Source organism: Hemibagrus wyckioides, linkage group LG24 (genome assembly GCF_019097595.1).
Source record: "Hemibagrus wyckioides isolate EC202008001 linkage group LG24, SWU_Hwy_1.0, whole genome shotgun sequence".
NCBI classification, from domain to species: Eukaryota; Metazoa; Chordata; class Actinopteri; order Siluriformes; family Bagridae; genus Hemibagrus; species Hemibagrus wyckioides.
This window is the reverse complement of record NC_080733.1, coordinates 18383311-18396770: the sequence shown is the minus strand read 5'-3', so window position 1 is coordinate 18396770 and position 13460 is coordinate 18383311. Positions and strand designations below refer to the sequence as shown.

Sequence of the window (13460 nt, the reverse complement as noted above, 5' to 3'; positions counted from 1 at the left end):
TGCTCAAAAGGGTTAAGGCAGTGCTGGAAAATAATGGTGGCCAGCTTTGCTGGAAGACCCTACCATTTGTGTCATCTGACTTTGGAAAAGGCTTTAATGCTGTTACTTGGGATCTTACTTTAAACCGGAGTCCAGACATTCAGATTAACCACATAAAACAGAAGATACACTAACACACACCGACTTGGGGATACAATTTTCTGCTTTAAGTGTGCTATAAGCAACTACAATGTATATAAAAATGTGGAAACTGTTTAGAGTCAGATGAGGTGAGCAGAAATAACAGGAATTCAAATCAAATTTGTAGAAATTGTGTGTATATTGTTGTTCAGTTTACCCAGGTAAAGAGACCAGACTCACCATTACCCAGCTGTGTCTCCATGAAGAGTGATGCATTTATGGATGTTCCTCTTAAATTCAAAGATGGAGAACCCTCACCTGAACACAGGTAATATGTTTTAAATTGTTCTATTTTATCTTGTGTTCTAGCTATATCTCACATTTATTAAAATATTTATCAGTACTTCATGCCCTATGAGAAAACATTGCAAAACAGCCAATAAGCCAAAACGTTTCTCACTTCATAATGCAAGTCATGTCATAAAACGTGCGTTATCCAGTGTTGTGCAGGAGTTTAGCATTTCTTAACATAGTGTATGTTTCTAATAAACGTTGTGTGTCTAGCCATCAGGTTTCCATGATCTACACACACATGACAAGCACAATTGTTGTTTCAGATGTGTTTTCCATTACACAGCTGTGTCGCCAGTTTGCACACACACCAATTCATTGGCTCAAATAGGACATGTGACGGAGGAATATGTGCCAGCATGTCCATATAAGGGCATCTACCTCACATCCATTCAGGTTGCCTTTTGTCTGAAGGAAGTGCTGTGTCATGACTATGGGAAAGTCAATACCATGCTGCCACACAACTGTTGAAGTCTGTCCCAGGGGCCACGAGAAAGCACAAGCGGACCAGGAACAGGACACCCATTAGCCCTGAAGGACCTGAGATGCAGGAGTGGTGTCCAGGTCCAGGTTATAAAACCTGATAAAGGTGTGCGGAGAGGACCAGCCAGTGGAGTGAGTCCTGACCCCTAGAGGCGAAGCAATACCACACGCATCATAGGCCTGGGTAATGGCCTCTACCACCCAATGTGCCAAGCGCTGCTTGGAGACCGGATTACCCTTGTTCTGGTTCCCAAAGCAGAGGAACAAGGAGGGGAACTTGCGGCATGAGCTGGAGCAGTGGACATAAGTCTTAAGGGCTCTGGCTGGGCAGAGCAAGTGCAGCCTCTCCTGTTCTGCCGAGTCACGGGGTGGAAGACAGAAGGCCTGCAGAATGACCGGACGACTAGCCATTCTGCACACCTTCAGGACATATCAAGCCCTGGGATGCAAGATAGCCTTAGAAATGCCAGAGGTGAACTCCAGGCAGGTGGGAGCAACTAATAGAGCCTGCAGATCCCCTACCCTGTCTAAGGCAGGCCAAGGCTAAAAGCATCTTAGCCATCTTAGTGGTCAGAAACTTGTGACTCCATGGGGGTTTCCAACAACGTGTTCAGGACCACTGAGAGGTCCCAGGAAGGGAGGCATGGTCTGCAGGAAGGCCTCAGCTGTGAGACTGTAGGAATCCCAGCATTGTACTAATCAGGCAGTGCACCGGGTCCTGCTCACAGTGCACCAGAGACTAAAATGCCTCCACTTTAGAGCATACAGCTTCCTAGTGGTGGGAGTCCTAGCATTCAGCAGAGTCTTAACCTCTGATTACAGGCATGCCTCTATGAACTGGCCCCTCTCAGGTACCAGACCCGGAGCTTACACATCTCTGGGCGGGGAGGGAAAATCACCCCTCAAGCCTGAGAGAGGATATCTTTCCTGACGGGAATCTCCCAAGGACCGCAGTTTAGGGGAGAGACAAGATCCACAAACCAAACTTGAGCGGGCCAGTGAGGAGCCACTAGAAGAAGGTGGACCCTGTAATGGCACACTCTGGCTAGGACTTCTGGGAGCAGTCGTACAGACACAGCCTCTGCCAGGTCTGTACCAGAGCATCCAGGCCTAGAGGGGATGGATCAGAGAGGGAGTACTACAGCGGACAGTGTGTTAACTCCATGTAGGCAAGCAGATCGACTTCCACTCGGCCATAAACCTGCCAGATGGTCTCCACCACCTGGAGCCACCACTCCCCAGGCCTCAGCACCTGTCTTGGCAGGAAGTCTGCCTCCCGATTTTTTGTGCCCTGGAATGAAAATCGCTCTCAGTGAAAGAAGTCTCATCTCTGCCTTGAGCAGGATCTGCTGCGCCAACTTGAACAGAGGGTGCAAACGCAGACCACCCTGATGGTTGATATGAGCAACCACTGTGGTTCTGTCTGTGCGCACCAGCACATGGAAGCCCCTGAGGTGTGGGTGATAATGTTTCAGTGCTAGAAATACAGCCCTCATCTCTATGCAATTTATGTGCCACAAGAGTTGAGGGCCTTCCCAAAGACCCTGGGCGGGATGGACATTCAAGACCGTACCCCAGCCGGGAAAATGAGGTGTCCATCTAAACAGTCCTATGACGGGGACATGCCCCTAGAGTGGGACCCAAAACACCAGAGGCGGTGGGGTAGAGTGCAGGGAAAGCCCCACTAAGGTGGGTGCTCCCAGGAACCCTAGCCCTTGGGCCGAGATGACCATTCTCAGGCCAGGTCTCGCCTGATAGGCCCGGCCCTGAGCCCATTGGCAGGCCTCTCTAGATTTTGGTAGGGGGGCACAGGCTGCCACACTAGCCTTTTTCCGATTGGCACTTCACCTCCTGCTGCCGGTCGATGACAGTGCTGACTGCATTGCCGAACAGGCCTGGAGGTGAAATCAGGGCATCTAACAGAAAGGACTTATCTTTGTCCTTTATACCTGTAAGATTAAGCCACATGTGCCTCTCTGTGGCAACCAGCGCAGCCATTGAATGGCCTATGGCTTGGGCCGTCTGCATGACGTAGCATGGAGCGTGATCTGTCTGCTTCCTGTTCCACTTCTGCTAACTCCATCTGTGAACCCCATGATCTAAGCCGCTGTGCTGCCTCGGCAGACGTGGGACCTGAACCACGAGGCACAGGCACACAGACGGTGAACAACGTGGAACGTGTATTCCTCCATCACGTGTCCTATCCGAGCGTGATTTGGTGTGCACACAGAGTTTCAGACACACTTCCTTGACAAAGTTTTCCCATAGCATCAGTCATGAAAACTGGTGTTTTAATTACTGCTTTTAGACAGGCAGAACTACTGGGGGAACTAATTTCTGTGCACTGACCTGATACAATATTGGGCTTTAATTGTTATTTGTGCTGTAAGCAATTACAGTGAATATACAGAATATGTAAAGTCTCAACATTATTTTATATTAATCCCATGCTAAATGGCTAAACCATGTCTTTGTTTTCCAGTGTCTGTAAGTGTTACTGAAAATGTAAGAAATAACTGAATTTATCGATCCCTGTGGTACACCATATATTTGTGGGACGCTCGAAGATGTGTCACCCCATCTCACAGAAAAACGTATGTTTGACATGTAAGATGTGAACCAATCAAGCACTGTACCCCAGAATCCAACCAGGTTTTTAACCCGAGAGATTAGAGTCTTGTGGTCTCTGGTGTCAAAGGCTGCTGTGAGGTGTTCTCTTGCTAGCATTATATTATTGTGAATCTTAAATAGGGCAGACTCAGTGCTGTGTCATGTTCTGAAACCGGATTGAAATTTCTCCAGAATTGAATTTTCATTTAAATATTGTCGTAATTGATAAAATGCAAGCTTCTCTAATATTTTAGAGAGGAACGGTAAGTGTGAAATAGGTCTGAAATTAACTAAAACATCTGGCACATAACCCAACCTATGACTATTATTAAAAAAGGTTACAGGGCAAGGGACCATGCAAAAAAAAAAAAGAACTCTTGTAGTAGTCTGGTCAGTACTACATCTAGAGGAGATGATGTCTGCCTTAAGGATGAAACGATGTCAGAAAGAGTGGAGAGAGAAACCATATCGAAATATTCAAAAACAACTGAGCACAGAGGAGCCTCAGTGCTCTCAGGGACCTGTCCTATAAGGCTCTGTCTCACTGATGCAATTTTGTCAACAAAATATTTCAGAAATTTTTCACAATAATCTTGGGAATTCATGGCAGGACGAGTTAGTTCAGGGTGAATTACAGAGCTTATTACATTAAAAATCACCTGTGGGCAGTGACAGTTACAGTTGATCATTGTTGACAAATACTCAGATTTTGCTGTTTTTAAATTTTATGTTCATATTGTTGTTCAGTGTAACCCAGGTAAAGAGACCAGACTCACCATTACACAGTTATGTCTCCATGAAGAGTGATGCATCTGTGGATCCTCCTCTTGCATTTAAAAATGAAGAGCCCCCACCTGGTAACAGGTAATAATGATTTTTCCTAAACTCTGTCGAGTCAAGTCATGTGCATTATTCAGTTTTGTGCAGAAGTGCAACATTTCTTACCCATACACAAAATATATTTTTTTAACACAAATGTCCATCCTGCAGTGAAAACTAAGAGTAACTCTCAAAGCTTGAAGTCAGTTTTTTAAAATTAATAGTGATTTGTCCACACACAAGCACCAAGCAAATCTGTTTTAGTTACTGCTTTTAGACAGGCAGTAGATATTGTATATATTGTGCATTTGTTTGGGGGAACTAGTTTCCAGTGACCTGATAAAATATTGTGCTTTAATAATTATTTGTGCATTAAAGCAATTACAGTCGATATACAAACTATATAAACCATATATCCATTGTCTGTTAGTGTTACAGAAAATGTAAGAAATAACTAAATTTGTCAACATTGTGCGCATATTGTTGTTCAGTGTAACCCTGGTAAAGAGAGCAGACTCACCATTACCCAGCTGTGTCTCCATGAAGAGTGATTTGTCTATGGATGTTCCTCTTATATTAAAAGATGGACAGCCCTCACCTGGACAGAGGTAATATTTCCTTAACTCTGTAGGTTTTTTTAAATCAGAAAAAATAATAACCAGTTATTGTTCAATATACAAATGAAGGCCTGTAATAGTTCTTCAGAAGCAGGATTTATAGTCAAAATGTTTTGATTAGGGTAAAAGTTTAGCTCTTACTATTGTACTCAAAAATTTCTATCCTACTTATTAATTTTGCACTATGTCTGGGTATTAGTGTGCCATGTTACGACCCAGTATAGGGTTGGGACACAGACTGTACAGAAAGGCACATAGTGAAGTTTAAGGTTTAGGAGAATATGTACGTTCCTGGAATGAGTCTCACACACAGGGGTGAATTAAGGATTTTGTGATTAAGTGAGATATGTACGACACAGTGAGACACTTCTCAGAGAGCTTCTCATTTTCTAAATGTCTCAGGGCAGAGTGAAGAATGGAGGTAATAGATTGCTCTTACCTCTAATGATGAGAAGCATATTATTGGGAACCAGTGATGGCTGAAGCCACAATTTCAGATGAAGAGAAGACCAGTCTTTCAAAGTACTTGGTGATGATGGGGGTACATGGCACTAGATGGAAGTTTTGAGTGGAATATATCTGTAAACACTAACTGCTCCACATGTGCTCAGATGCCATTGTGGCCAGCAACAATGTGTATTTCCACCCTGCTAACACATCTCTGGTGGAGGAAGAGAACTGGGGTCACCAAGTGAAAGCTCAGATTTGGTAGATGCTATTTTTTTTTTTGACAAAGCAATCATTAAATGTATTTAACTACTCCAAGAAGGAACTCTCACTGGTTGAGGAAATATTGTTGGCTGGATTAGTCTGTGAGAACCTGGATGCCTTACCTTGTGCACTGAGGGTCAGAGCTGTAAAATTGTCCTCTATCAGAGTGTTGACATCCTGGATTGCTTGCTTTAGACTGGTCCTGGGTACACTGCATGCTTCACAGTATCCAGACCTGAAAGAAACATCTTGTACATTCAGTGGAAAACAGAATTCTTTATTCATCCAAGGCTTTTGATTGAGATATGTTTAACTGTCTAATGAGCAGTGACTCAGTCAAAACATCTGTTGATATAGTGAAAAACAGTTTTAGTGTAGATCTCAATGTCTGTATTGGAGTCTTGTGTGGTGGAAGCAACAAACAACTTTCAGTCTGTGTGTTGGAAAAGGTGTTGTAATGAGGTGTCTAGCCAAACTTTCACAGTTCTCACTGATGATTTAACATGTTTTATGACAGGCTATACTTTGGAAGTAGCAGCAGGGATAGGTGACCAGATTGGCAATGTTCCGTCGGAATATTTATTTAATATTTCTCCTTATTAGATACTTATGAATCAAATGTAATATCACTCAGTCTGTGTTTAAATTATTATTTCAAGTTGAAATTTTTTAAGTTTTAATTCTATTGGTAGATAATTCTCCAAAATAATCTGCTAATAGAACAAGACTATTTTCATCTTGCATGTAGTGAAAATGTTTAGAAGATTCAATTATCTTATTTGTTTTAGTGTAATGTTATAATTGGGAATACTTAATCATTTCAATTATATTCAGTATATTTTAATGTGATGTCAATGTTTCTGAAAAGGCTCCACTGAAATTTTGTGTATTATTGCACTTACAATACTATACAATATTTATACAAATCTATACAAAACTATACAATATTTATTTACAGTCCAATAATTTGATTGCATCAGCAGAGTTCCGTTTCATCACATTCCAACTCTAGTAGTTGATTACACTAAAAAAGTTACTATATTAACATATAGTAGAAACATCATCAGCAGACATGGCAAACAATGTTTTTCACTAATATCACTTTTGAACTACACTGTGACGTGATGTGACTTGAAATAAGTTGAAAAAAATTAAAAAGTAAAAACCAATTGTAAGTACCAGTGCTATAATGTGAATGCAGCATCTTTGGGATCTAGTTCCACTAACAGAGCAAAAATAAACAATACATTTGGCCATATTGTGTCTGAAAATTCAGTTTCTCAACATTAATTTTCTTTTCACAGAACTGTTGTATAAAAGCAGTTTTTCATTTTAGTAATGTGGTGATTACCGACAACTGAATCACATCCATGCTAATATGCAGTGTAACTATGCTCTTGCTCATTTGTTATTGCTTAAGTCTGATTTAAATAAAGAGACTCTCAACTACCAAACTGTGTGTCGATAAAGAATATTAATCAAAGCTGGACATCTTGCATCTGAAAGCAAATACTTCCCATAATTAATCCAATACAGATGAAAAAGACAACAGTTGAATTTATCCTAAGATGAGTGGCATTAATAATATTCTAGTGACACTCAGGTATCTTTACTATATCCTTAGACTAATGACACAAAATATAAAATTAAAACCAGGTGTGTCTAATCAGTTATTTGATGAATGGGGACATGACAGTGAGAATGTATGCTGGGAATTGTAGTTTGTGGTGGTCATTTTTGTAGGCCAATTGACATTTACATGACATAATTGCATAGATTTTTAAAAAAATACATTTCAGCTGAACGTACCATCCACACCAAGCTCCCTGACCTACAGGACATCTACAGCAAGCGGTGCCGGATCAGGGCCAGGAAGATTGTGAAGGACCTCAGCCATCCCAACGATGGACTCTTTTTTCTGTTGCATTCAGGGAAGCGCTTCCGCTCCATGAAGGCAAACACAGAGAGAATGAGGAGGAGCTTCTTCCTGCAGGCCATTCGGAGTCTGAACCAGGAAACACCTAGAACCTGAAACAGATACCGGGACTCTCTCTGCTTTTCATCACTTGCACAACAGTTATGTCTCCATGAAGAGTGATGCATCTGTGGATCCTCCTCTTGCATTTAAAAATGAAGAGCCCCCTGATACTTTAATGATTTTTTTTGAGGTGAACACTGGATCACCTCAATATATGCCATATACACATACATCCCTTCATGTTCATGTCTGCATTTATGTGTATATATGTGTATATACCACTTTGTTTAGTGTGTGTGTGTATATATATATATATATATATATATATATATATATATATATATATATTGTGTATAACGTGTATATTGTGTATATATTGTGTATAACATGAGTTGCAAAACATGAGTTAGTACTTGGTGCCAAACCCTTGATGGCAATCACAGACGTCAGATATTTCTTGTAGTTGGCCACCAGGTTTGCACACATCTCACATCTCAAGGAATTTGGGCCCACTCTTCTTTGGAGATCCTCTCCAAGTCATTAAGGTTTTGTGGCTGACCCTTCAGCTCCTTCCACAGATTTTCTATGGGATTAAGGTCTGGAGACTGGCTAGGCCACTACAGGACCTTAATGTGCTTCTTTTTGAACCACTCCTTTGTTGCCTTGGCCGTATGTTTTGGGTCATTGTCAGGCTGCAATATCCATCTACGACTCATTTTCAATGCCCTGGCTGAGGGAAGGAGGTTCTCACTCAAGATTTGACGGTACATGGCCCCGTCCATCGACCCTTTGATGAGGTGCAGTTGTCCTGTCCCCTTAGCAGAAAAACACCCCCAAAGCATAACGTTTCCTCCTCCATGTTTGACAGTGGGTATGGTCTTCTTGGAGTCATAGGCAGCATTCCTCCTCCTCCAAACATGGTGAGTTGAGTTGATGCCAAAGAGCTGGATTTTGGTCTCATTTGACCACAACACTTTCACCCAGTTCTCCACTGACTCATTCAGATGTTCACTGGCAAACTTCAGATGAGCCTGTACATGTGGTTTCTTTAGCAGGAGGACTTTGTGGGCGCTACTGGATTTCAGTCTTTCATGGTGTAGTGTGTTACCAATTGTTTTCTTGGTGACTATGGTCCCAGCTGAGATCATTGACAAAATCCTCCAGTGTAATTCTGGGCTGATTCCTCGCCGGTCTCATGATCATTGAAACTCCATGAGGTGAGATCTTGCATGGAGCCCCAGACCGAGGAAGTCCTCACCCGATTGACAGTCCTTTTGTGTTTCTTCCATTTGGGAATAATCGCACCAACTGTTGTCACCTTCTCACCAAGCTGCTTGGCGATGGTCTTGTAGCTCATTCCAGCCTTGTGTAGGTCTACAATCTTGTCCCTGATATCCATGGACAGCTCTTTGGTCTTGGCCATGATGGAGAGTTTGGAATCTGATTGATTGCTTCCTTCTGTGGACAGGTGTCTTTTATACAGTTAAAGAGCTGAGATTAAAGACTAGTTCACACTACAGGATTTTAAGCCCAATTTAAGCCCGATTTAAGCCCGATCTGCAAATGTGTGAACTACTCAACACCGCATCAAAGAGGCTCGCTGATGCATCGCTGACACCTTGCAGACAAAATCCAGATATCTGGCATGTTAAATATCTGGGACGGTCGGCCGACTCGACATCACATGGTGTCAATTGTAGCTATGACCTCCAGCCAATAAGAGAGCAAGTCTACAGAGTTGAGGTTACCGGAAGAAAAGCAGCAGCAACATGGCTTCAAAAATAGTGTGGACACAACATTTATTTTAATAAATTAACATTTATCTAGAGCGAGACTCCTGCCAACGTCCATTTTCAAAACAAACCTCTACCGAAAGTCTCGCGTCATTTCCGGATCCACCTGTCGCGTGTGTTTTCGTGACAAAACATGGTTTTGGGACGGCGTTGAGTGACAAGAGTTGTTGTCAGATGGTGTGGTGTGCGACACCCTCTTGTGGATCATTTACGAAGCGTGGCGTAGTGTGAACACCACAAGGACAAAAACACATACAGTGAAGTCATGTAGTCTGAACAGCAAAGCAAAGCAAGTCTTGTAGTGTGATCAAGCCTTTAAGTAAAGTTTAATTTTTTTAGTTTAATTTTAATTTTTAAATTATAGTTTAATTTTTTTATCTCTATGTTTAGCTCTATGTTTGTCTGCGTCACTGTACTTTGTCTGTGTTATGTGTAGCACCTCTGGACTAGGAGGAACGTTGTCTCACTTCACTGTGTACTGCATCTGCTATATATGGTTCAAGTGACAATAAAGCTTCTTTGACTTTGACTTTGAACATCGATAGATGCATCACTCTTCATGGAGGCATAGCTGGGTAATGGTGAGTCTGGTCTCCTTACTGGGGTTACACTGAACAACAATGTGCAAAAAATGTCAACAAATTTAGTTATTTCTTGCATTTTCATTAACAATAACAGACACTGGAAAACAAACATGATTTGGCCACTGAACATGAAATTAATATAATCTTCTGTACAGTGACTGAAGATATTCAGAAAATTGTATTATCTCAGTACATTCCATTAATTTTCTATTGAAAACTAATCTATGAATTAGTTTCTACATTTTGTATATTTAATATAAGCTACTGTACTGGGACTGTAACATTCATTATGTTGCACTTTTAGTAAATTCTTGTTCTTATTGCTCACCTCCTCTGGCTCTAAATAGTTTCTACATTTTGTATATCCACAACTGTATTTCTCGAGTCCATGTTCATTAACATAAACAGACATTGCAGAACATAAACAAATGGTTCAAATTGGAAAATATACTGACCAAACACTTTATACTTTCATTAAAATCCTTCTCTTTACTCTCAGCTCCTGTGACTAAAATATTTTTGCACCCATGTTAGATAATTACAGAATTTTCATTTAATGTGCTAAAAATCTCATATGCTGTTTGTCCTAAAATGTGACGTTTCAGAAGAGAATGTATTTAAATTTCTTTTTTTGTCATGGCCTGGAATGAGGTTTCCCCTTTTCCCTTGTGTTTTCCTGCTTACTTGCATTCAAATAATTGCCTTGACAGGATGATTATTATATTTTCTGACAGAACACTTAACTGTAATGTGTTTAAAGTACCTCACAAGTGATGAAAGGTTACGTCCTGAAAGTGGTTTCATGGGAGAATACTGGAAATCTACTGCACAGACAAGCTTTGCACTTTTCCTCAATTGGTATACTCCTAAAAACAGAGTTCAGGCATTATTACCTGTGTTCAGGTGAGGGCTGTCCATCTTTTAATCTAAGAGGAACATTCATAGACGCATCACTCTTCATGGAGACACAGCTGGGTAATGGTGAGTCTGGTCTCTTTACCTGGGTTACACTGAACAACAATATGCAAGCAATGCTGACAAATGTAGTGGTTTCTTACATTTTCATTAACAGTAACAGACACTGGAAAATACAAAGATAATTTGGTCACTGAACATGAGATTAATATAAGCTACAGTACTGTACCTGAACACATTCACAGTATTGTATTATCACAAGAATTTCACACTAGTTTTTCTTAAAAAACTAAGGTATAAATCAGTTTCTACCTTTTATATATTTAAAATAAGTTACTGTACGTGGACTGTAACATTCATTAAATTGCACTTTTATTAAATGTATTCCTGTTCTTATTGCTCATCTCCTCTGACTCTCAATAGTTATTACATTTTGTATATCCACAACTGTATTTATTGAGTAGATGTTCATTGATATAAACCGACACTGCAGAACATAAACACAGGGTTCAAATTGGCTAATGTACTGACCAAACACCTCATACTTTTATTAAAAGCCTTCTCTCTTCTCTTTACTCTCACCTCCTGTGATTAAAATATTTTTACTCCCTTGTTACATGATTACAGAGCTGTCATTTAATGTGCTGTCAGTCCAAATATGCTGTTTCTTCTCCAATGTAATATTTCAGAAGAGTTCTCATTTAAAGTTCTGTTTCTGTTATGACCCGGCCTGGACTCCTGTTATTTTCCCTTTTCCTCAGTTGGTTTACTCATAAAAAGCACACCGAGTTCAGGCATAATTACTTGTTGCCAGGTGAGGGCTCTCCATCTTTTAATCTAAGAGGAACATCCATAGATGCATCACTCTTCATGGAGACACAGCTGAGTAATGAGTCTGGTCTCTTTACCTAGGTTACACTGAACAATAATATACACACTATGTCAACAAATTTATTTATTTATTACATTTTCATTAACAGTAACAGACACTGGAAAACACCTACATGATTTGGCCACTGAACATGAGATAAATATATAAGCTACAGTACTGTACATGAACAGATTCACAATACTGTAAATTCCATTAGTTTTTCATTAAAAACTTATCCATGACTTAGTTTCTACATTTTATGTTCATTGTAATTGCTTATAGCAAATACACAATTAACATTTAAAACAGAATATTGTATCAAGTCAGTGTACTGAAATTAGTGCCGCCAATACACAGACGATGTAACCTGATTTCCACACAGATATTTGCTTATACAGAGGCTCTTACCTGTGTCCAGTCTCCCTCTGTTAATATAAGAGGAGGATCCATGGCACTCACTGTTCATGGAGACACAGCTGGATAGTGGAAAGCCAAACAACTTACATCTACATACAAATACATAGACACCAAAAACATGTTACTGCATTAAGCCAAGACTCCTCCAGTTATGTTTTTGCCATCAACCTTCTGCTTGATCTCAACCAAATACCAGACTGATGGGTCAGAGGGCTCAATAATTTAGCACCTCCCTTTCAAAGGTCATAATGTATTCTTGCTCCTGAAAGGGAGTGTGCAAGATTATATAATGAAACCACTTAGCCACAAATCCTTATTGAAATTTATAAATGACATGGGAACATAGTCACAATTGACATCAATATATATATATTAACTATATATTACATAACTACATATATATTATATATTAATTATATAGTGTCTTAAACTCTGGAACAAACTGAGGAACCTGGAGCTGTGAAGCTTTAACAGCTTATCCAAATGCATTTGCTCTAGTGGCCTGTTATTATTAAATAGATTTTTTTCACTGATACATAATAATAAGATTTATGTTTTTCATTTACTTGTATGTTTTACCAATAGAGCCGTTTCCATTCTATAGACCGCTGAGTAAATATCTGACATGATCTGAAGCTGTGTTCACACTAAAGAGTGGCAAAGTGCCAGGCCACCATTCATTTTCCCTGTACAAAATGCTGGGCTGCTCTTTTAACCCACTGGACTATGCATATTGGGTAGTTTAGTTTAGTTAGTTATTCCGTTTCTGAATTTATTAGTAACCGCCCATGTTGGTTTTTAGATATTATGGTCTATTGATGGCATTTAAAAAAAATAATGGTCCAACTTATAAGAATGTGATGATTTGATATCCTGCTGCTTTCCTTAACAATAAAGTTAGAAATGTACTTTCACCATCCATTTTATTAGGAACACCTATACAGCTGCTCATTCATGCAGCTATTTAATCATCCAATCATGTAGCAGCAGCACAATGTATAAAATCATAGATACAGCAGATACAGGTCAATGTTCACATAAAACATTAGAATGAAGAAAAAGTCTGACCTCTGTGACCTAACCATGCCGTGGTTTTTGCTGGCAGATGAGCTAGTCTGAGTATTTCAGAAACTGCTGATCTCCTGGGATTTTCACACACAACAGTCTCAGCTTATGCCTATAAATATATGC

At 40.1% G+C, this 13460-nt stretch overlaps 1 long non-coding RNA gene across 1 annotated transcript; it reads right to left on the bottom strand.

The window, feature by feature from the left end:
- Positions 1-4305: 4305 nt before the first annotated feature.
- On the bottom strand, positions 4306-12449 carry LOC131344757 (uncharacterized). The gene is made up of 6 exons (XR_009203381.1): positions 12261-12449; positions 7521-11076; positions 5834-5946; positions 5440-5661; positions 4904-5008; positions 4306-4418 (listed from the first exon to the last, which is right to left on the bottom strand). It is a non-coding gene; the product is annotated as an uncharacterized LOC131344757 (long non-coding RNA).
- Between the last annotated feature and the right edge of the window lie 1011 nt (positions 12450-13460).